The following is a 24683-nucleotide window of genomic DNA, read 5'->3' as shown; positions in this document are numbered from 1 at the left end:
TGGACATGGGAATGTGCACAGTTTTCTAAATGGACAACACCAAATTTAAATATTCCACATACATCCATGATTAAAAAAATGACCAGTCACAATATCCCAATGGAAGCCGGATAGCACTGCCACAGGAGGTGGACCAGCCACCACTTGTGGTGTGTACTAAATCCAGATTTAACTACAAACAGTATCACAGCATAATATTACCTTCAGGCTGGTATGTAGTATAAGTCCACCCAGGTGTACCCTCCCCAACGCACGTTTCGGCTAGATGGCCTTCATCAAGGGGTATAGAGAGAGTGAAAGACAGGAAGTAACAGGAGAAATTAGACCCCAAAAGTTGTTGTGCAATTTTTCCTGAGTACGCTGATACCCCATATGTTCGGGTAAACCACTGTTTGGGCACATGTCAGGGCTCGGAATGGAGGGAGCACTGTTTGACTTTTTAAACGCAAAATTGGCTGGAATAAATGGTGGTGCCATGTCGCTTTGGAGACCCCCTGATGTGCCTAAACAGTGGAAACCCCTGAATTCTAACTCCAACCCTAACGCTAATCCCAACCCTAATCATAACCCTAACCACAACCCTAACCCCAACACACCCCTAACCCTAATCCCAACTCTAACCCTAACTACAAGCCTAACCCTAATCCCAACCCCAAAACACCCCTAACCCTAATCACAACCCTAACCCTAATCCCAACCCTAATTCGAACCCTAACCCTATTTCCAACTCTAACCCTAATTCCAGCCCTAACCCTCATTCCAACCCTAACCCTAATGGAAAAATAAAAATATTTTCTTTATTTTATTATATGTCCCTACCCATGGGGGTGATAAAGGATGTTTATTTACTTTTTTTTTTTATTTTGATCACTGTGAGAGTTTCTCATGGTGATCAAAATAAATGAATGAATCTGTAGCCGGCGCACTGCGCATGCTCCCACCATTTTCCAAGATGGCGGCGCCCATGATGCAGGACGGCCAGAGGGACAGGAGGTACCGGAGCCTGTGGGGGGGATCGGAAGGCTTGGGGGGGATTGGAAGTCTGGGAGGAGCGGAGGGAAGGGGACCTGATGATGACTGCGGCGTCCGATCGCTGCTGTCAGTCGGTGGCGGTAGCCGATCGGTGCCATCAGTCGGTGGGTGAGGGGTCTGATTGTTGTCTCCAGCATGGACCAATTGTAATATTTCACCAAATTTAATTGGTGAAATATTACAATCGTACTGCGCATGCGCCCGCCATTTTTAAAGATGGCGGCGCCCATGCAGGAGGGACAGCGGGAGCCGGAGCGGGACATGACAGGTACCAGGGAGGGTGAGGGGGGGGGGGGGGATCGGACTGCGGGGGGATCAGAGGGAAGGGGAGGGGGGGCAGATCATGACAGCAGTGGCCCATCGCTGCTGTCAGTCCAGGGCGGGGGCCAATTGGCTCCTCCAGCCGGTGTGGGGGGGTTAAATTAGTGTCTCCAACCATGTCCGATGCTACTGCAGCATCGGCCATGGCTGGATTGTAATATTTCATCAAATTTCATTGATGAAATATTACTATCGCTCTGATTGGCTGTTGAAAGTGAAACAGCCAATCAGAGCGATCGTAGCCACGTGGGGGCTAAGCCACCCCCCCTGTGGTGAAGCATAAAGGGTCCTTTGTGTGCGTGTCGGGTGACCTTTCATAGACTCCGATCACCTGACCCGCAGGAGCGCTATTTATAGCATGACGCCTACGGGGGCATCATGGGTCGTTTGGGCACTACTTTTCATGACGCCTACGTAGGCATCATAGGTCGGGAAGGGGTTAAAGGGTCCGCATCCATAATTTTTTTTTTCTCCTCTCTCTCTCTCTGGGGCCCACCAGGCATTTCACAAGAGTCCCGGTGGGCCAGTCCGACCCTGGCTCTATAAAACATTGTTTTTGCAGAGCTCAGGACAGGTGTCTGTTGTTACATCTCACAGATGAAGGCAGTTTCTTCTGACTTTTTTCCCCTTGTATGATGCCTCCTGCTTATGATTGGACAGCTAAAACCACATTGCAGTTGTCGATTTCTGTGGGCATAGTTGCAGACACAATCTACCAGCTGTCAGTAATTACTTAATGACCTTCCAGGGAAGTCCTGCAACATTGTAATATTTGTTGCACTTGATGCTCGCACAATGCACTTCATCGATAACATACAGTATAATATGTTATTACTGAATCATCACATGAAAACAGACCAGAGAGGTGTTGTCTGTGCCGTGCACTATACACTGGGCCATTACTTTTCTTCCCCTGGGAGCACATATGGCTTTATGATAGTCTGATGACCCTGCGGGATCCTGCTGCTGGAATAGCAGGATATCCGCGTCTATTAATGCATTGTCTAATGTACGCAACCAGTTTAATGTTTACATAATGAAATCTGCAGAAATTGGCAGGATGATAATGGAGCATTTAGCTAATGATGATCTTACCTGAGGGATAGATCCTAGGACAACACTTGTCTGGTTATATAATGTCAGGATATATCCTCCTATATATAGAGAAGTCTTCACATCTGACACCTGGACTCGGGAGGGGCTGAAGGTGAGTGATACATTGTCATCTCTACTCACAGAAACTGTTACATTTCTATCCTGCAACTGGTTATAAAAGTTTTCAGACAATTACAGGGATTTTGTCTTTTTATGCTGAAACCTCAATTATGGAGTAATACGTTAGGTCATGGACGTCTCCTACAATTATTTTATGACCAAATTATTGCCTCATATTCAGTTCAGTAACTGTATTTTGTCTTATTAGGAGATGTTAAATCAATAGATGAGGGGGTTATAAAATCATGTGCACCATATCTAGACTCATGTTTTTTAATGAGGGTAGAGGATCCTGGGAACCCTTGTTTTGATTTTTCTAAATGGATTTTTTAAATTATTTTACTATGCAATTCCTAGAATAGAAAGCAACCTATTTTCTCTCCCCACACTAAACAGCAAATAAGGCTATGTTCACACAAGTGCAGAAATAAACTCACAGCACTCAGATCCATTTAAGTCAGTTGGGCTGTTCGGACATTCACCTAACATAAGGTTTATCCCTCCTGTTCGTTTATGTCAAACAGAAATCACATGAGCCATTAACCTGCAAAGTGAAGGTGAGAGCTCGTCTGCGCCCTCCTGGTCATGACTTGAAGCAGGTCCCACACACAGATGGGGCAGAGCTCAGTATGCCATGGAAATCTTTAAGGTTGCAGCCTTTGTGTATCACTGTAACAATTACATCATATAAAGAATAATGGAAGATAAGAACATTAAGGGGATGTGCAAAACTAGGGTTGGCCTTCATGCAAGCCAAAAATTACATTTTCAATTTTTGACGGGGCACCCTATGGAATGAATAATTTGGTTAAAAATCTAAATAGACTGCAGACATCTTAAAAATCTTTTCACTTTTATAGGTCCCTATAACCATTAAGAACTGCAATTACAAATCATGTTTATTTCTCAACAAAAACAGTTTCTTTTGTTGCCTGACAGTTACACACGTGGTCAAAATTGTTGGTACCCCTCGTTTAATGACAGAAAAACCAACAATGGTCACAGAAATAAGAATCTGACAAAAGTAATAAAAAATCTATGAAAATGAACAAATGAAAGTCAGACATTGCTTTTCAGCCATGCTTCCACATAATTTTTTACTTCCCCTGACGAAGCTGCGGTCAGCAGCGATACGCGTGGGACTCCCCACATCACCTTTGTCTTGCTATCTCCAACGCCCTGACATGTGCTCTCCTGGTTGGTGACTTGCTGCCTATTTTAGCCCTAATCCTTACCTTGGTGTTTTCTTCTATGCAGGTTATTTTCATTCTATGGGGTACTCCCTTTTCATAGGGGCACCATCTTTACAGGTATATTATGCAAATACTCTGATCTCATACAGGGCTCTGTCTCTCTTTTTTTGCCTTCTGGGGATGCCCAGATTGGCACTATTCCTGCAAGTATTCAGGATTTCATATACTACCGTATATACTCGTGTATAAGACGAGATTTTCAGCCCATTTTTTGGGGCTGAAAGTCCCCCTCTCATCTTATACACGAGTTATATACCTGAGGATTGGTGGGGAGGGGGAGCGGGGGTGTCAGAGATCATACTTACCCATCCTTTCGCAGTCTCTGCAGCCCCCCCGCTTCTCCACGGTCTCCTTTCCTGCCTTCAGCGGTCACGTAGTACCGCTCATTAAACTCATGAATATGCGCATATTCAGTGACGTTTAGGCTGCAGGGGGCGTGGTTAGTGTGTGCCACGCCCTCTGCTGGCTGAACAGTCACTGACATGACGTAGCAGACAGCGGTGAGCAGCGATGGACCGGGGACAGATGAATATCCCAGGTGCCGGGTCCTGAGCAGAAGAGGTGAGTATCTTAAGGGGGCATCATATGGGGGCATATTCTATGGGGCAGCATATGAGGGCATATTCTATGGGGCAGCATATGGGGGCATAGTCTATGGGGCAGCATATGGGGGCATAGTCTATGGGGCAGCATATGAGAGCATAATCTATGGAGCATCATATGGGGCATAATCTATGGAACATTTTATGGGGGAATAATCTATGGAGCATCTTATGGGGGGAATAATCTTCAGAGCATTTTATGGGGGCATAATCTATGGAGCATCTTATGGGGGCCTAACCTATGGAGCATCATATTGGGCATAATCTATGGAGCATCTTATGGGGCCATAACCTTTATGGAGCAGCATATGGGGCATATTATTCTATGAAGCATCTTATGGAGGCATTATTAACCTTTGTGCAGCATTATATGGGGTGTATTTTGTATGGAACATCTTATGGGGCCTATCATGAACTGTATGGAGCATTATATGGGGCTCCTGATTCAATATGGATATTCAAAAACATTTAACCTACTGATGTCTCAATTAATTTTACTTTTATTGGTATCTATTTTTATTTTTGAAATTTACTAGTAGCTGCTGCATTTTCCACCCTAGGCTTATACACAAGTCAATAACTTTTCCCAATTTTTTGTGGCAAAATTAGCCGGATCGGCTTATACACGAGTATATACGGTACTTTGTCTTGGGGATGCTTGTTTCACCCATATTATATTGTGGTGTGCTATATTGCTGCTTTATGGGACCTATGTGATGTTTTGTCTTTTTATTTGATTTTATTGTGGTTTGTTTTGTCTACTAATAAAAATTGTTTATACACTTTCTTACATATCATGGTCTATACAGATTTTTATTCATGGGTGTGCGCATGGATCTTTTTTTCTCTAATTGTTCTATGAGACCAAGCTTTCTGACACTGGACAGCACATTTCTCTCTAGAATCCCTTGATGGTCTTGAGATTTTATTGTGCCCTGCACAGATTCTAGACATCCTGTGCCAGATGCAGCAAAGCAGCCCCAGAACATAACAGAGCCTCCTCCATGTTTCACAGTAGGGACAATGTTCTTGTCTTGATATGCTTCATTTTTCCATCTGTTAACATGGAGCTGATGTGCCTTGCTAAAAAGTTCCATTTTTGTCTTATCTGTCCATAGGACATTCTCCCAGAAGCTTTCTTGCTTGTCAACATTTAGTTAGGCAAATTCCAGTCTGGCTATTTTATGATTTTTTTCAACAATGGTGTCCTCCTTGGTCGTCTCCCATGAAGTCCACGTTGACTCATACAAAGATGGATGGTGCGATCTCACACTGATGTTCCTTGAGCTTGAAGTTCACCTTAAGGCTAAGCGCACATGTAGCAGAAAATTTCTGCTCAAAAACCTGACTCCCTTCCCAGAATCTACGCCTTTTTTGTCTTCGCTTTTTCGTTGCGGTTTTTGCGCGGTTTTGATGCGTTTTTTTCCGGCGTGTTTTCAAAACACATTGAACTAGCCAGAAACGCAGAAAAATCTGCAAAATTAATGAGCATGCGGTGTTTTTTACTGCGATGCGTTTTTTCGCGGTAAAAAACGCATCAATATGCACAAAAAGTGCAAAATGCATAGAAATTAATGGGAAGCTTAATTTTAGCAGTTTTATAGGCAAAACCGCTAAAAAAAAACGCTGTGTGTGAACACAGCCTTAATCTGTTCAGAAGTTATTCTGGGCTCTTTTGTTTCCATTCATATTATCCGTCTCTTTGATTTGTCATCAGTTTTCCTCCTGCGGCCACGTCCATGGAGGTTGGCTACAGTCCCGTGGATCTTAAATTTCTGAATAATATGTGCAACTATAGTCACAGGAACATCAAGCTGCTTGTAGATGGTCCTGTAACTTTTACCTTTAACATGTTTGTCCTCTGCTCCATGTTGCGTGTGATACACACCATGTCACCAAACAGCACAGTGAGTATCTGAAGCCCTATATACAGTCCCACTGATATCAAGATTGTAGACACCTGTGATGCCAATTAGTGGACACACCTTGATTTAACATGTCCCTTTTGTCACATTATTTTCGGGGGTACCATCATTTCTGTCCAGGCCTATTTCATGAGTTTAATTTTTTTTAAATTCTGTGAAAGCATGGTTCAAAAGCAATATCTGACTTTCATTTATTCATTTTTATAGATTTTTTACTTATCATTACTTTTGTCAGATTCAAGTTATTTCTGTGACCATTGTGGGTTTTCCTGTCATTACACGAGGGGTACCAACAATTTTGACCACTTGTGTATATACTTGTTTGATAGCGTCACTTATTATTTGCAGTTTGTGATTGTCTTGTTCCTTCTACTGTATCTCCATATCGTTCTCGATACTCCTTGACTATCAGCAGCAGAATTTGTTTCTGTCCTTCATTTGTTGTGTGCATCTTGTTATATTCTTCCATCAGTGCTTCTCGTCATTCTGCAGTATCATTAGTCACTCTCATATCATCAACTGTTCTCTTGGCAGCCTGATTGCCTTCATCTGCAGACCATAGATCTACAACAAGGGCAGGAACCCTTATGACATGCCGGACATGCCGGTGATGCTAAAGAACCTGTAGGACAAAGTCTTCCAGGTTCTTCGTTACAACGGATACTGAATTGACAGTTATCTTCTTGGGAGGATGTTCTGCAGCTAGTGTTTGTAGGGCTGTGACCATCCAGATGTTTTGTATAGCTTCATCAAACAAGGATAGAGCGATCAGTTCATTGGACAAGTACTATATTTTAATCTACTTCATCATAACTTCTGTCACGGAGTTGTTATATTCCTTGTATAGATAGATGTGCTTGATCAGCTGGAGATAAATGCTTGGAGCTGATGATGCTGACAGCACCAGGAACCATGCCTTCACATAAAAAAAAAAAAAAAAAAAAAAAAAAAAAAATAGTGAACTGATAGAAGTCTGTGATAGCCTTTTGTTCCTCATTTGTCAGCACGAACTAACTCCTGAATATCCACATTTTTAGCTCATAGATGGCATTTGCCATTCATCTGGCTCGGTGCTGTCCAGCTGGAGTTCTGAATAAAATTTCTTGATGGAACACCACAAGGGAAAATGATTAACTCCTATAATTTTTGGTAATCCTCCGGGTTGGCACTGAAGCATTTGCATCTCCGCAAAGGCTATGATTTCAGCTGCAATGTGGGAAACTGCTGTTGACATGATCTGTGCTAATAGTTATGTCTAAAAGGTAGTCAAGTCAATGCCAGTTGTTCTTGAAACTGCTGAAGATAACATAATCTGGACCTTTCGAGGGACCAAGGCAGTGAACAACCACTGCTTCCAGCAGTATTTCTAGAATATGGTGGTGGCATGCAAATCACAGCATGTCCTTTTCAAACTTCTAGTTAAAAGTTTGCAGGCGCCATTCCTGAATCCTGTGTTCACAGATGTGGTATCAAAACACACACACTTCACATTGTCAGTAACATTCCAGGTCAGGGCAGCAGCATAAACAGCATTATCATAACCAAGCTTTGTATCTCCAAGCAACTGATCAATGCCAACTCCTGATACCAGAATGGGAAGACTGTCTACATTTCTCCAGCTGCTGATGTCTTCTAAGAGCTTTCCATCCCAGTGAATTGCTAAAAGTACAGTTGGTGGGGGGCGTGACCTAGGCAGCACACAGGACAGATGCACATCATCACATTTCTTGCTCCTATATAAAGAAAAACAAGTGAATTGGCACCAAGAAATTAATTTCACTAGATGAAACTGCATTCTTACTAATAGAAAGGCAAGTGGATTCAACATGACTGATCTGGCTCGAACTACAGCTTACAAGGGGGCACTTTAATCCCTGGAGATCTGCTGGAGAGTACAAGCAAAGAAACATCCTCACAAGAAAGAAGTGACTCATCCTAAGGAGACAAGCTAAGGAGACTTTTCACAGGATTCACAAGAGAGGAAAATAGTTGAATATACTTGGAAACTGATCCCTAAGTGGACCTCTCACAACAACAGCACAAGGCAGGCACCTTTCTAATAAAGGAAACACAAAGCAAGGGGCAGAAGAGAGACTCTTTTCACATCAACTAAAATCCCCTGCATCTTAAGAAGCACTCCTAGCTGCTGTTACATACTTTGAGACGCAAATTCTCACAAGCCTAAGTCTATATCTTTGAGCGAAAATAGCTTGTGAAGTCATACAGATCAACATTCTCATAAAGTCTCATCTAAACATAGCGCCATCTACTGCACCTCAGGTGCAATTGCAAGACCTATTAGCACACTTGACCACCGTAGTTTTTTTTTGTACAATTCTAATATAGAACACCAGTTCACTCACATGATTTAATCACTTAGCACTTCTCCCGGTGTAGTTATATTAAATCAGACCACAAAATGGGAAGATCCACTAAAACTCACACTGATGAGCCAAGAAAACCTCATAAGACAACTAAAAAAACCCAAGATGAAGACAAGGCTCAAAAACGTCTGCCCACTGAAACTCCTATGGGCAGTAAATCTCAGAGCCTCGCACAAATTGAAGTTTGGCCCACTTCTAACCAATCATTGGTCAGATAGCGATGAAGATGTGGATTCTATACAAAATGATCCAGATATAAAGGAATATATTTGTTAGGCGTCGGGTTCCTGCAGCAGTTCAGCAGGAATCAAGAGCCTCACATTCTGCAGTCTCCCATTGTCTCTCAACCGCAGAGGAGATTGCTCAGCAATTCCGGTATCCCAGATGCCCTTGCCCAGACCTACTCTGTGGGTTTGGCTTTTGCTGCCACCTTTGGGTCAGCAATGGCAATGCAGGCTGCTCAGCAGCAAATAGTTCCAGAGGCCAAGTCCCTCCGTCGCTCTACTGAGCATGCTCACAAGACGATCTCCCACTGGAGATCGGGAGTCACATGCCCAAGTCCTTCTCGTGAGCTGATTGGTCTATCACAGGGATCTGGAAGCTTCCGGCTATAAAAGGTTCGCATGGCCGTATAGTCTCTAGTTGTTTGCTGTGTGAAAGATGATGGATGCATGAACCTGCGACTGACTCATTAAGATCCCCTCCCTCTGATATTACGAGTGTGTATAGGGACTTATATTTAGAGTCAGTGGCAAGCTTCAGCCACAATAGCATCCTCCACAGTGCTAGCGTCCGACAGTGCGCCTCCTACCGGGCATTGTCGATTAGCGTCAGTGTCTATCGCCGCGCTGCAGTCTGCAGCTCCCCTTGGCGTCTGCAGTAGCGGTGCCGCATGCACGGTAGGTCTAGACGGACACTGATCCTCTGCCTAGGGCCCAGCTCCTGTGACCATATACCGTGTGTGTACTTTTCTGAGACCTGTGACATTAACAGGCTCAGCCTTTTGTGATTAGCACTTAGCGTCTCTGTGAGTAAACAGATCGCTCAGCACACCCAGGTGACGTTCAATCCGCGTGCGTTATACCGCCATATTGTGCATCTGCCATTATATAGCAGCAGTTTAACACCTCTGCACGGTGGACCCCGGGAGGCGAATGCACTTTATTATTTTATATTTAGTGCGTTCTGCCGTCCCTAACATTATACTAGCGCCAGGGTATGGCTAGTAATGGTGGACCTGCAGCAGCTACGGCAGTACATTCGGCAGCTGGAGGGCAGGTTGGCGGCTATTGAGAACTCCACCTCAGCTGTGAATGCTACAGTGGCCGCTGCTCAGGCAGTCGCAGAGGCTGTCTCGCGTGTGCCCACATCCATGCCTGTGCCGACAATATCCCGCCTTCCATTGCCCGATAAATTTTCTGGTAACAGCGCCACCTGCAGGGGTTTTATGAGCCAGTGCTCTATCCAGCTTGAGTTACTGGCAGTGCAATTCCCTACAGAGCGGGCTAAAGTGGGGCTTATCATCTCCCTTCTGTCGGGCAGGGCGTTAGAATGGGCCACGCCGCTGTGGGAGCATGGTGACACCATGGTTCTGAGCACTGCTCAGTTTGTAACCTCTCTAAAACTGGTCTTTTTGGGACCACGGGTCACTCACGACACCTCTCTCCAGCTGTTAGCGTTAACACAGGGGTCCCGCTCAGTCAGCCATTACGCCGTCCGTTTTTGGACACTGGCTTCTGAGCTGGAGTGGCCTGATAAGACACTCGTCCCTGTGTTCTAGAGGGGTTTGGCGGAGCATGTCAAAGATGCTTTAGCTACCAGGGAGGTTCCCGTGACTCTGGAGGAGCTGATTGCTGTCTCCACCTGCATTGACCTCTGTTATACTGAGCGTGGGCTGGAGCGAGCTCAATCCAGATAGAGGGTTAGGATGGCTCCTACCTTCTCTGAACCTCTTGACCCCACAGAAGTGTCTCGCACCAGTACCAAATCACGTCCGGCGCGAGGCTCCGCACTTTGTCATCGGTGTCGACAGTTTGGTCACCCGGCTAGCAGGTGCCCCCAGCATTCGAAAAAGTGTTCACGTACCATGGTAGTAGGTGGGGGTTTACCTGATATGAAACCCTTTTCCACCAAACCGGTATTCCGAGGGACCTTAGATAGCGGTGCTTCCACCTGGGAGGTAGAGGTCACAGTGGACTTCGGGGCAGAAGGAAACTTCATGTCTTCATCCTTCGCCCAAAAGCACGCTATTTCGCTGATGCTACTGCCCCATCCCTTGACCATCAGGGTGATTAATGGTGCGCCTTTACCATATCAGGTTACCCATCAGACAGCAACCCTTGGGCTCTCAATCTCACCACGAGACCCTGACCCTGTTCATTTTGCCAGATGGTATCGACCAGGTGCTTCTCGAGGTTCTGTGGCTCCGTTGTCATTCCCCTCATATAGATTGGTCTTTGGGGAATATACTGGGTTGGAGCAAGGATTGTGAGGGAAGGTGCATGAGGGGTAGTGTGCAAGTAGCCTCCACGGAGGTGCTGGATGATCTTTATTCGGACTCCCATGACAGCACCACGAGAGAGGGGATCCGCCCTTCAGGAACAGGAAACCTACAGATTCAAAAGGGCGGCACCTCTCCCACGCATCAGTTGGATTACAGAGCTTGAGAGGCTACCATGGTTAGTACACAACCTATCTATCCTATTTACCAAAAATTTTTTATACCATCTCCCACATAAGGTAAATTTGTGAACAATCTTCTAAAGGAGTGCACCCCTATATGTGAACAAGGGAGGGAACTAAGGGTGCTGTCATGGGCTTCCAAAAAAAAATACCGTTACCGGTACGTAACTGAGAGGACAGGATCCTACAGAAGACCGGATCCCAGGCCGGCCGGTGCAGGTAGCGAGGGGGTCTCCTACCTCAGCCTGGTGCGGAGCTCCTGGAGGACGCCACGGTGGCCCAGGATGGGTGGCACGGCGGTGGCGTGTGCAGCATCTGGAGGAGGTCCGTCTCCATAAAGAAGCTGCCGCCGGTGAGTATGCCCCGGGGGGCTCCCAGCTCCGGCGGCGCAATCGCGGTGGTCAGGGGGGCCGGCGCGGCTGCAGGGGGCTGAGACTGGGGAGTGCTGCATACTGGAGCGCCCGGGCATCCCGCGTGACTTCCGGTCACTTCGGAGTCGCGGTGACGTCAGGGGGCGGACCTGGGAGCGCTTCCGGGTCGGCGGTGCCACTGCGCAGGCGCTGGGACCCTAGATGGCGGTGCCCATCGGAAAGGCGCCGGTAAGCGCCGGTTCTCCTGCCAGGAGCGGCGCCAGCTGGGGAGGGGGGCCTGAGGATAATCTGCTGTCCGGAGGAGGGGTATATAGGCAGGACCCTAGATGGGTGCCTTGCCTTGGCCACATTATTGCGAGCAGTAATGGAGAGCGATCAGGAGCAGCAGCAGCAAAAGCAGCAGTAACGGCGGCAGCAGCGACAGTCATCACTGCCACCCCTGGATGACCTTCGGCAGGTCAAACAGAAGAAGAAAGAGTCCCGTGACAGTCAGGAGCATGTGGGACGAAGTGACCAATCCAGTCATAAAGGCTCCTCTAGGCGGACAGGAGCATCGACAGAGAGAAATACCCCTCATTCTCCGGTACTTGACTGTGGCACTGGTAAGTGATCTTCGTGAATGTTCACACAGTGACGGGACCTCCTTCTGTGTTTTATTCTAGGGGAAGAAAGCTACGAGTAAAACCAAACACAGGGAATGCGCACTCTGTGCATGCCCGTTACCAGACTCATGCCCCAAAAGGTTGTGTCCCCCCTGTATCCAGCAGACAGTGGTGGAGGAGTCGCCCGCTGTAGCTGCGAGTTTAAGGGATATAGTCAGGGCAGAGATGAAGGAAACCTTAAAATCCCTGTCCCAACCAGAAAGTTTAAGGGGTGAGGACCCGGTGGAGTCTGATTCCTCGACAGAGTGGAGGAGAAGTAAGGACTCCCATGTTTCATCTCCCTCGTCCTCCTCAGAAGAAGAGGACTCTGGTCGGTTTTGCCTGCCGCTTGACCGAGTAGACAAGCTAGTAAAAGCAGTCAGAGGGACAATGGAAGTGGAGGAACCGAAGCCTCAGTTACCCATGCAGGATGTCATGTTTGGGGGGCTGGAGCAGAGGAAGCGAAGAGTCTTCCCACTAAACGAAAAGATTCAGGATCTGATCCCCAGAGAGTGGAAAAAGCCAGATAAAAGAGGGTCGCTACCACCAGCCCTCAAGCGTAGATATCCCTTTGACGATTCGACAGTGAATACTTGGGACAAGGCCCCCAAATTAGATGCAGCCATTGCGAAGGCATCAAAAAGATCCTCACTACCCTCTGAGGACATGGGGTCCCTTAAAGATCCTCTAGACAGGAAGGCAGATACCTTCCTTAAAAATACCTGGGAGATGGCAGCCGGTTCCTTAAGACCAGCAGTAGCATCAACATGCACGGCCAGGTCCATGATGGTCTGGTTGGACCAGTTAGAGTCGCAGTTAAAACAAGGAATATCTAGACAGAAAATCCTTGGGGCCCTACCAATAATTCAGGAGGGCGCAGCCTTCCTAGCGGATGTGCAGTAAGAATGGCTGCCAGGGCAGCAAGACTCTCTAATGCGGCTCGGAGAGCCCTGTGGCTAAAGTGCTGGCAGGGGGATATCCAATCCAGGGCAAAACTCTGGACTATCCCATGTGAGGGGGAATATTTATTCGGAGCAGTCCTGGACGAACTGCTTGAGAAGGCTGGGGATGATAAGAAAAAATTCCCAAATTCTCTGGTCTGCATCTTACCGACGTCCATTTAATAGAAGGAGATTCGGTCAAGGGAGAAGGCGCAACCCTTCACCTAATAGAGACCGTCCCAGATGGGAGGATAGAAGGAGAAGAGGTATGGGCTTCATGTTCAGGCGCTCGTCAAGAGAACGCAAGAGACAGAACCAATGACTAGCAATTCCTGTGGGGGGTAGACTGTCATCCTTCCTCCCAGCATGGATACAGATCACCAATAGTGACTGGGTGTGGAATGTGATATCCAGCGGGCTCCGGTTGGAGTTCACTCAAGTCCCACGGGATACCTTTAAACCAACACCCTTAAGATCTTCACCCCTCGAACAAGCGGCTTTAGAAGCAGAGATTTTGAACCTGTGCCTCAAAAGCGTTCCTCGGGCAATTGATAAACCCTCCATGACCCTCAGGCAGGCCATGTCCCTGTTAGGCTCCCTAACCTCATGTATCCCAGCAGTCAAGTGGGCACAATTCCACTCTAGGGCCCTTCAGAAAGACGTCCTGGTTAATAGCAGGGCCTTAGAGGGCTCCTTGCAGGGTCAAGTATTGCTAAGCCCCTCAACTATTACATCTCTTAGGTGGTGGCTCGATGATGGAAACTTAGCCTCAGGGGTGCCCTGGGTGATGCAGGTAACCCGCGTAATAACCACAAACGCTAGTCCTTTGGGTTGGGGGGCACATATGGGGGACATAGTGGTACAGGGACAATTGGAATCCGATGCTGAGACCTCCTCTAACCAGAGGGAGCTGTTGGCGATTGAGTTGGCCGTTAAAGAACTCATTATGTATCTACAGGGCCATCATGTGAGGATACTCTCGGACAACCAGGTAGCAGTAGCCTATGTCAACCACCAGGGGGGAACCCGCTCCGATGCCCTGATGCGGATAACGGAACGTCTCCTTCAGATAGCAGAGAAATTTTTTTTATCTTTAACTGCACTCCACATCAGGGGAAAAGACAACATGAAGGCATACTTTCTAAGCCGCAGGGCCCTAAAGCAAGGAGAATGGGCTTTAAACTCAGACATCTACAACCAGATTGTCCGCAAATGGGGTCAACCGGAGGTGGACCTCTTTGCCACCAAAGAAAACAGGAAGGAAAAAAACTTTCTGCTCCTTAAATCCCAGGGAAAATCCACTGGCAGTGGACGCCCTCCTAATAAAATGGGACTTCTCGCTGGCATATGCCTTTCCACCTTTGAACCTTCTACCTCTGGTAGTGAGGAAGATCAGGGAAGATCGGGCAAGGGTCATATTAATTGCCCCCTTCTGGCCCAGAAGGACCTGGTTTGCATGGTTGAGGACCATGTCAGTGAGCGATCCCTGGGTACTGCCGAACCTTCCAGATCTCCTCTACCAGGGGCCAGTCAACCACCCACAAGTAGCGGGACTCCGTTTGACAGCATGGTGTTTGAGAGGGCACTATTGAAGGATAGAGGATTCTTAAAAAATGTAATTGATACCCTCCTAAAAAGCAGGAAACAAACCACCACAGATATCTATGCTAGAACCTGGAGGAGATTCCTGTCCACCTTTGAGTTTAATATCAGGGATGGAATACCCATAAAACAGATTCTGGAATTCCTCCAGAAGGGTCACGAGTTGGGCCTTGCCACTAGTACATTAAAAGTACAGATTTCAGCTTTAGGGGCCCTATTTGCATGCGACATTGCTGGCAACCATTGGGTGGCGAGATTCATTAAGGCAGTTACCAGATCGAGACCCATACTCAAGGATAGGTGTATACCTTGGGACATAAATTTAGTCCTGACAGCCATGACAGAAAGACCGTTTGAACCTCTGGATTCTGCTTCACTAAAGATGATATCACTTAAGACAGCCTTTTTGGTAGCAATAACATCTGCACGTAGAATAAGCGACATACAGGCACTTTCCAGATTGCCCCCTTACACAGAATTCTTACAGGATAGAGTAATCCTAAGGCCAGACCCGGCATACCTTCCCAAGGTAGCATCTCATTTTCATAGGACACAAGAGATAGTTCTTCCTCCCTAATCCAACCAATCCTAAAGAACAAAAACTTCAGGCTCTAGATGTTAAGAGATGCCTACTTAAATATTTAGCAGCCACGGATCCTTGGAGGAGGGAGAACGCATTATTTTTATCCTTCCAAGGTCCCAGGAAAGGGAGTAGAGTGTCAAAGCGCACATTAGCGAGGTGGATTAGGGAGGCTCTCTTGCCTACACAACAGGTGGCGGTCCGGCTCCACAGAACCTGAGGGCGCATTCCACTCGTGCCACGGCATCATCTTGGGCAGAGAGATCTGGAGTGTCAATTGACCAGATATGTAAGGCGGCCACCTTTTTTAACCACTATCGGTTAGACATGGGTGCCTCCTCAGATCTCACCTTTGGGCTAAGGTGCTGCAGGCTGTAGTTCCTCCCTAAATTAGTTTACATCTCTGTAATTCTCTCATGGTGCTGTCATGGGAGTCCGAATAAAGTATTAAGTTACGTACCGGTAACAGTATTTTTCGGAAGCCCATGACAGCACCCTTAGTTCCCTCCCTTGTTCACATATAGCGGTGCACTCCTTTAGAAGATTGTTCACAAATTTACCTTATGTGGGAGATGGTATAAAAATTTTTTGGTAAATAGGATAGGTTGTATATATTATATGTTGTGTACTAACCATGGTAGCCTCTCAAGCTCTGTAATCCAACTGATGCGTGGGAGAGGTGCCACCCTTTTGTATCTGTAGGTTTCCTGTCCCTGAAGGGCGGATCCCCTCTCTCGTGGTGCTGTCATGGGCTTCCGAAAAATACCGTTACCGGTACGTAACTTAATACTTTCCGCACTTCCTGGACACTACCGGCAGTACATGGACGTCTCCTCCAAAAAATCAGCGGAGATGCTTCTACCGCACAGTCCTTACGATTGTCCGATAGACCTATTGCCAGGTGTGGAACCTACTAGAGGTCATGTGCATCCTCTCTCTCTCCCGGAGATGGAGGCTGTCACAATATATCCGGGAGAACCTGGCAAGAGGGTTTATCATAAAATCGGTGTCGCCGGCTGGTGCAGGGTTCTTCTTCGCGCAGAAGAAGAGTGGAGAGTTACAGTAAAAAACAAATAACCTCTCCCTTTGATCTGAGTTGTTTGACAGGTTACGAGGGACGTACAACCTGATCCGCATACGCGAAGGAGACGAGTGGAAGACAGCCTTTTTAATACCAGGGATGGCCACTATGAGTATCTGGTCATGTCCTTCGGCCTCTGTAATGTGCCTGCTGTCTTCCAAGACTTCGTAAATGACGTCTTTAGCGATATGCTCTCCACCTCAGTGGTGGTCTATCTGGATGACATCCTCATCTTTTCTCCAGATTTGACCTCTCACTGGAGAGACGCCTGCAAGGTCTTCGACCGCTTGCAGGCCAATTCTCTTTGCCAAGCTGGAGAAGTGCCAGTTTGAGCAGGAGTCCTTGCCATTCCTGGGCTATATCATCTCGGCCCAGGGGTTGGCTATGGATCCTGCCAAATTGCAAGCAGTAATGGACTGGCAGGAGCCCCATTGTCTGAATGCGGTGCAGCGCTTTTTGGGGTTTGTTAATTATTACCGTCTTTTCATTCCCCACTTCTCCACACTGGTAGCTCCTTTGGTTGCCCTCACCAAGAAAGGAGCCAATCCTAAGGTTTGGTCAGAGCAGGTCTCCACGGCCTTCTCATCTCTGAAGACCCATTTTGCTGGCGCTTCTATCCTCCACCGTCCCGATGTGGATAAACCCTTTATCCTAGAGGTAGACGCCTCATACGTCGGTGCAGGAGCAGTCCTTTTCCAGAAGGATGCTCAAGGTTGGAAGCATCCCTGCTTCTCAAAGACCTTCTCACTGGTGGAGAAAAACTACTCCATCGGGGACAGGGAGTTGCTGGCCTTGAAATTGGCCTTTTCCGAGTGGAGACATCTCCTGGAGGGAGCCCGCTTTCCCTTTCAGGTGTACACTGACCATAAAAACCTGGTCTATTTACAAATGGCCCAGCGCTTGAACTCTCTGCAAGCTAGGTGGTCGCTCTTCATCTCCCGCTTCACCTTGCACTGTCTGGAGAGAAGAACGTCCGTGCGGATGCTCTCTCGCTCGGTGGTCTCAGCGGAGGAAGAGGAGGATGAGCCTCGGCTAATTGTCCCCACTGAGAGCCTGAGGACCATGGGCTCGGTTGCTCTTGAGGCAGTACCGCCGGGCAAAACCTTTGTCCCTTCTCACCTGCGACCAGAGGTCCTCACGTGGGCACACGCATCCAGGGTGGGTGGTCACTTTGGCAATAAGCGGACCACAGAACTCTTGGCAAGGTCCTATTGGTGGCCGCACATGGCTCAGGACACAAAAGAGTACATTCAGCCATACGCCTCTTGTGCTTGGAGCAGCTCCTCTAAACAGAGGCCAGCATGGATTGAAGCTTGAGGAAGATAATTTGCATATTCCAGGTGTCTTCTGGGAAAAGCGAAGAGTCTCCCTAAGCAAGAGGATCGTTGGATACAGCATCGCCGAACCACGCGCCTTACGGCACACAAATTTTTGTCTCTAGGACATTATTGCAAGAAAGCTTGCCTGATTGATTAGATTACACAAGAAGGAAGACACGCAGCAAGTCAGCAGGTTCTAGGAGCAACATGGCAGATGTGACGACCTACATGGTGAGCTGCAACATGTGCTACATGTTCACAAATCGACTAGAATAATCCAACTTCACCTGCCAGAAGTGTAGATTAATGGCCCTTTTAGAAGAAAAGGTGCGTGGTCTGGAAAAAAGCATTGCAACTTTGAAACTCAACTGAGAAAATGAAGACTTCCTAGACAGAACAGAAGCATCTCTACTGGTCACAGAAGGTGAAGAAAGTGTCAGAGAACCTCCAAAAGCAGACGAGTGGAAGCATGTGACCAAAAGAAGCAAGAAGAGCATAGAGCCATCACCAACCATACAACTGAGAAACCGATACCAAGGCCTTGCAGAGGATGACGATGGTACACCTAAGGATGAGACATAACCAGCAAGCAAAGAAGAAAAGGGCACACAGCAACACCCAGAATTGACAAAAAGTACAGCCAAGAAGCGAAGAAGAGTGGTAGTGGTGGGAGACTCACTACTGAGAGGCACATAAGCAGCCATCTGCAGACCGGATATAACTGCAAGAAAAGTATGCTGCCTCCCAGGTGCGAAGATCAAGGATGTGACTGATAGGATACCAAAGCTCATCAGTTCCAAGGATGTTCACCCATTTCTTCTGATACTTGTTGGCACCAATGACACGGCAAGGAAGGACCTACTGATAATCTGCAAGGACTTTGAAGAGTTGGGGAAGAAAGTAAAAGAACTAGATTCACAGGTAGTTTTTTCTTCTATCCTTCCAGTAGACGGGCATGGCACCAGGAGATTGAACAGGATCCTTGATGCGAACAACTGGCTAAGACGATGGTGCAGACTACAAGGATTCGGATTCCTTGACCACGGTGTGAATTACCTGTACGATGGACTCCTCGCCAGAGACGGACTACACCTCAACAAACCTGGGAAACACACATTCACCAGAAGAGCGTTAAACTAGAAGCGGGGATGGGAAGAAAAACGTTAGACATGAACATGAAACCAGATATACTGATGAATGATGTGAGGTGTGGCAAAGAAGATCCAAGACAACATACTCAGAAGGGAGGTAAGAAAATTTCTAAAACAATCAACAGGGAGGAGATTGGAACAAAGCAAAATTCTCTAAAATGCATGCTCGCAAACGCCAGAAGCCTGACAAACAAGATGGAAGAACTAGAAGCAGAAATATCTACAGGTAACTATGACATAGTCGGAATAACCGAGATATGGATAGATGAAAGCTATGACTGGGCAGTTAGCTTACAGGGTTACAGTCTGTTTTAGAAAGGATCGTAAAAATAGGAGTCGAGGAGGGGTTTGTCTTTATGTAAAGTCTTGTCTAAAGTCCACTTTAAGGGAAGATATTAGCAAAAGGGAATGAAGATGTCCATATGGGTCGAAATACATGGAGGGAAAAATAGTAATAAAATTCTCTTTGGGGTCTGTTACAATCCCCCAAATATAACAGAAATTATTTAAAGTTTACTACTAAGGCAGATAGATGAAGCTGCAACCCATAATGAGGTCCTTGTTATTGGGGACTTTAACTAACCGAATATTAACTGGGAAACTGAGACCTGCGAAACCCATAAAGGCAACAGGTTTCTGCTAATAGCCAAGAATAATTATCTTTCACAATTGGTGCAGAATCCAACCAGAGGAGCAGCACTATTAGACCTAATACTATCTAACAGACCTGACAGAATAACAAATCTGCAGGTTGTTGGGTATCTAGGAAATAGCGACCACAATATTGTACATTTTCACTTGTCTTTCGCTAGGGGGACATGTCAGGGAGTCACAAAAACACAACTTTAGGAAGGCAAAGTTTGACCAGCTCAGAGATGCCCTTAATCTGGTTGACTGGGACAATGTCCTCAGAAATAAGAATACAGAAAATAAGTGGGAAATGTTTAAGAACATCCTTAATAGGCACTGTAAGCGGTTTATAACATGTGGGAATAAAAGGACAAAGAATAGGAAAAACCCAATGTGGCTAAACAAAAAAGTAAGAGGGGCAATTAACAGTAAAAAGAAAGCATTTAAACTACTAAAGCAGGATGGCACTGTTGAAGCTCTAAAAAACTATAAGGAGAAAAATTCTTTATCTAAAAAGATAATTAAAGCTGCCAAAAAGGAAACAGAAGCACATTGCTAAGGAGAGTAAAACTAATCCCAAGCTGTTCTTCAACTATATCAATAGTAAAAGAATCAAAAGTGAAAGTGTAGGCCCTTTAAAAGATTGTGAGGAAAGTATGGTTGTATATGATGAGGAAAAAGCTAATATATTAAACACCTTCTTCTCCACGGTATTCTCGGTGGAAAATGAAATGCTAGGTGAAATGCCGATAGACAAAGAAAACCCTATATTAAGGGTCACCAATCTAACCCAAGAAGAGGTGCAAAACCGGCTAAATAAGATTAAAATAGATAAAATTTCCGGGTCCGGATGGCATACACCCACGAGTACTAAGAAAGAGAACTAAGTAATGTAATAGACAAACCATTATTTCTTACATTTAGAGACTCTATAGCGACAGGGTCTGTTCCACAGGACTGACGCATAGCAAATGTGGTACCAATATTCAAAAAGGGCTCTAAAAGTGAACCTGGAAATTATAGGCCAGTAAGTCTAACCTCTATTGTTGGTAAAATATTTGAAGGGTTTCTGAGGGATGTTATTCTGGATTATCTCAAAGAGAATAACTGTTTAACGCCATATCAGCATGGGTTTATGAGGAATCGCTCCTGTCAAACCAATCTAATCAGTTTTTATGAAGAGGTAAGCTATAGACTGGACCAAGGTGAGTCATTGGATGTGGTATATCTTGATTTGTCTAAAGCATTTGATACCGTGCCACACAAGAGGTTGGTACACAAAATGAGAATGCTGGGTCTTGGGGAAAATGTGTGTAAATGGGTAAGTAACTGGCTTAGTGATAGAAAGCAGAGGGTGGTTATAAATGGTATATTCTCTAACTGGGTCGCTGTGAGCAGTGGGGTACCTCAGGGGTCGGTGTTGGGACCTATTCTCTTAAACATATTTATTAACGATCTGGTAGAAGGTTTGCACAGTAAAATATCGATATTTGCAGATGATACAAAACTATGTAAAGCAGTCAGTACAAGAGAAGATAGTATTCTGCTACAGATGGATCTGGATAAGTTGGAAACTTGGGCCGAACGGTGGCAGATGCAGTTTAACAATGATAAATGTAAGGTTATACACATGGGAAGAAGGAATCAATATCACCATTACACACTGAACGGTAAACCACTGGGTAAATCTGACATGGAGAAGGACTTGGGGATCCTAGTTAATGAAAAACTTACCTGGAGCAGCCAGTGCCAGGCAGCAGCTGCCAAGGCAAACAGGATCATGGGGTGCATTAAAAGAGGTCTGGATACACATGATGAGAGCATTATGCTGCCTCTGTACATACCTCTGGTTAGACCGCACATGGAGTACTGTGTACAGTTTTGGGCACCGGTGCTCAGGAAGGATATAATGGAACTAGAGCGGGTACAAAGGAGGGCAACAAAATTAATAGAGGGGATGGGGAACTACAATACCCAGAGATATTAGCAAAATTAGGATTATTTAGTCTAGAAAAAAAGACGACTGAGGGGCGATCTAATAACCATGTATAAGTATATAAGGGGACAATACAAATATCTCTGAGGATCTGTTTATACCAAGGAAGGTGAGGGTCACAAGGGGGCATTCTCTGCATCTGGAGAAGAAAAGGTTTTTCCACCAACATAGAAAAGGATTCTTTACGGTTAGGGCAGTGAGAATCTGGAATTCCCTGCCTGAGGTGGTGATGGTGAACTCAGTTGAAGGGTTCAAGAGAGGCCTGGATGTCTTCCTGGAGCATAACAATATTGTATCTTACAGTTATTGCTAGGTTCTTTAGAAGGCCGTAGATCTGGGGATTTATTCTGACAGAATTTTATAGGCTGAACTGGATGGACTAATGTCTTTTTTCGGCCTTATTAACTATGTTACATTATCCCTTGCCAGTGCCAGACCAGGCAATGGAGGTTCGCGACAGCTTGGGTCACACCCCGCATGTCACTCAAGCCTCTAAAGTGAGAATGAAGATGCCCGCTGACACACATTGGCGCCCTGCTCCAACTTCTGCTCCTGGCGACTTAGCCATCCCTGGCGCCTTCCACGTGTCCCTTCTCAAACCTGTTCACATGTCCCGGTTTTCCGAGTCATCTGCTGGGACATCAGACTTGTCTTCGGATGAGCCTGAGGCCTATGCCTCTTTGGGACACAAGGTGGTACGTGGCAAAAAACCTTACTTGGAGGATTGGAAGGCTCAGGAGGAGGGGGGCAATGTTAGGCGTCGGGTTCCTGCAGCAGTTCAGCAGGAATCCAGAGCCTCACATTCTGCAGTCTCCCATTGTCTCTCGACCGCAGAGGAAATTGCTCTGTGGGTCTGGCTATTGCTGCCATTTTTGGGTCAGCAATGGCAATGCAGGCTGCTCAGCAGCAAATCGCTCCAGAGGCCAAGTCCCTCCGTCGCTCTACTGATCATGCTCAAGAGAAGATCTCCCATTGGTGATTGGGAGTCACATGCCCAGGTCCTTCTCGTGAGCTGATTAGTCCATCACAGAGATCTGGAAGCTTCCGGAAGGTTCCGGCTATAAAAGGTTCGCATGGCCGCTCGGCCAAGCGCTAGTATTGTCTCTAGTTGCTTACTGTGTGAATGATGGATGCATGAACCTGCGAATGACTCATTAAGATCCCCTCCCTCTGATATTACGAGTGTGTATAGGGACTTATATTTAGAGTCAGCGCCAGCCAGTGGCAAGCTTCAGCCAAAATAGCATCCTCCACATTGCTAGTGTCCGACAGTGCGCCTCCTACCGGGCATTGTCGATTAGCGGCAGTGTCCATCGCCGCGCTGCAGTCTGCAGCTCCCTTGGCGTCCGCAGTAGCGACGCCGCACGCATGGTAGGTCTAGACGGATGCTGATCCTCTGCCTAGGGCCCAGCTCCTGTGACCATATACCGTGCGTGTACCTCTGAGATCTGTGACATTAACAGGCTCAGCCTTTTGTGTTTAGCACTTAGCGCTTCTGTGAGTAAACAGAGATCGCTCAGCGCACCCAGGTGACGTTCAACCCGCGTGCATTATACCACCATATTGTGCGTCTGCCATTATATAGCAGCAGTTTAACACCTCTGCATGGTGGACCCCGGGCGGTGAACGCACTTTCTATTATTTTATATTTAGTGCGTTCCGCCGTCCGTAGCAATATTAAAGCCCTATCCATGGCTGGATACATGAAAAACCTACTTAAAGATTTCACCCAAGCGGTAAAGGAAGAGATAGCAGATCTCAGAAATGATGTTAAGATTGTTCATGGCAGAGTACAGAATATAGAGACCCGCTCTGATCAGATTATAACGCATGCCACAAGAGTCACAGAAATCTTAATAGAGAACCAAAAAGATCAATTTCTGCAGAGAATTCACCTTGATGACCTGGAAAACAGGTCGAGGCGGAATAATTTGAGAGTTAGAGGGCTTCCGGAGAATATCCTAGACAAAGACATATTCACTACGTTATCTACAATTTTTAACACCATTGGAAAAAATAACGATCATGACCTAGGAATAGAAAGAGCCCATAGAGTCTATAGTCCAAAGCCTTCTGGACCAGACAGACCAACATACATCTTATGCTGTTTTCAAAGCTTCAGAACAAAAAAGGAGATATACCAAAAAGCAAGAGATGGGGAAAAAAAATTAGAATTTGAAAACAGCGAGATTCAAATATTTCAAGACCTTACAAAGCTAACCCTAAATTTGAGAAGACAGCTTCTGCCTTTAACAAGAGCAGTGAGAGACAAAAGGCATTGCTTATAGATGGCTTTTCCCACTTGGCTTGGCAATTCCCCTTAATAACAAAAACTTTGATTGTCAGAACCCCAGATGACCTGCCATTTGTCCTCAAAAAACTAGACCTGACGAATCTTCATGTCCCAGATAGGGCCACAGCGGAAGTTTTTCTTAATCTACCACCTCTTCCAAGAATTGAAAAGTGGTCCACAGCAACCCCTTCCAAGTCAAAGAAAAAGAGAAGATTGAATGAGGATCTCAAGAAAACCCCCAACAAGGATATGGAAGAGGAAGAAGAGATCGGCTGATGTTGTAAATTTAAACTGGTATATGGCTCTACACTTCTGCTGAGACATTTACCAGCTTCGTCAATTTTTCCTCTTTCTCATCTGTTTTTCTCTTTTTACAAATCTGACACTAATTACTTTTGTTGTTATTTGCCGTTTGATATATTTCTAGTGTATTCATGGCTCCTCTTCCCTCTCCCGCACAGAAGGGAGGGGGTACAGGAGAAGTCTGGGCATGTTGTATGCATTTAGCATTATAGTCTAAATGGACTAGTTTTAGTTACATCTTAGATTGTAAAATGCTGCATTGTGTTTATGGTATTACCTGTTCAAATAAGACTCACCGGGTGTTAGGAGTGGCGGAAGGCACTAAATAAAAATATAAATAAAGTGTCTTCGCCACTCGGGG

The 24683-nt window shown here is 46.1% G+C and overlaps 1 protein-coding gene and 1 long non-coding RNA gene across 4 annotated transcripts in view; one reads left to right on the top strand and one right to left on the bottom strand.

Annotated features, from left to right (window-relative positions):
* The window catches only part of LOC141092142 (uncharacterized), a 65106-nt gene that overhangs the window by 5342 nt on the left and 35081 nt on the right, over positions 1–24683 (bottom strand). The gene's annotated exons all lie outside the window — the stretch shown is intronic.
* The window catches only part of LOC141092141 (alpha-1-antitrypsin-like), a 313768-nt gene continuing 291531 nt past the window's right edge, over positions 2447–24683 (top strand). The window contains exon 1 of one of the 2 annotated variants that reach the window (XM_073578077.1): positions 2447–2560. The gene's annotated coding sequence lies outside the window, so the exon portion shown is untranslated. The remainder of the gene's footprint in view (positions 2561–24683) is intronic. The other variant, XM_073578080.1, reaches the window with a different exon arrangement.

This window comes from Dendrobates tinctorius, unplaced genomic scaffold, assembly GCF_039654945.1.
Source record: "Dendrobates tinctorius isolate UK_male_01 unplaced genomic scaffold, ASM3965494v1 ptg000058l, whole genome shotgun sequence".
Taxonomy (NCBI): Eukaryota; Metazoa; Chordata; class Amphibia; order Anura; family Dendrobatidae; genus Dendrobates; species Dendrobates tinctorius.
Note: the sequence above shows the minus strand (reverse complement) of the source record. Positions and strands in the feature narration are given on the sequence as shown.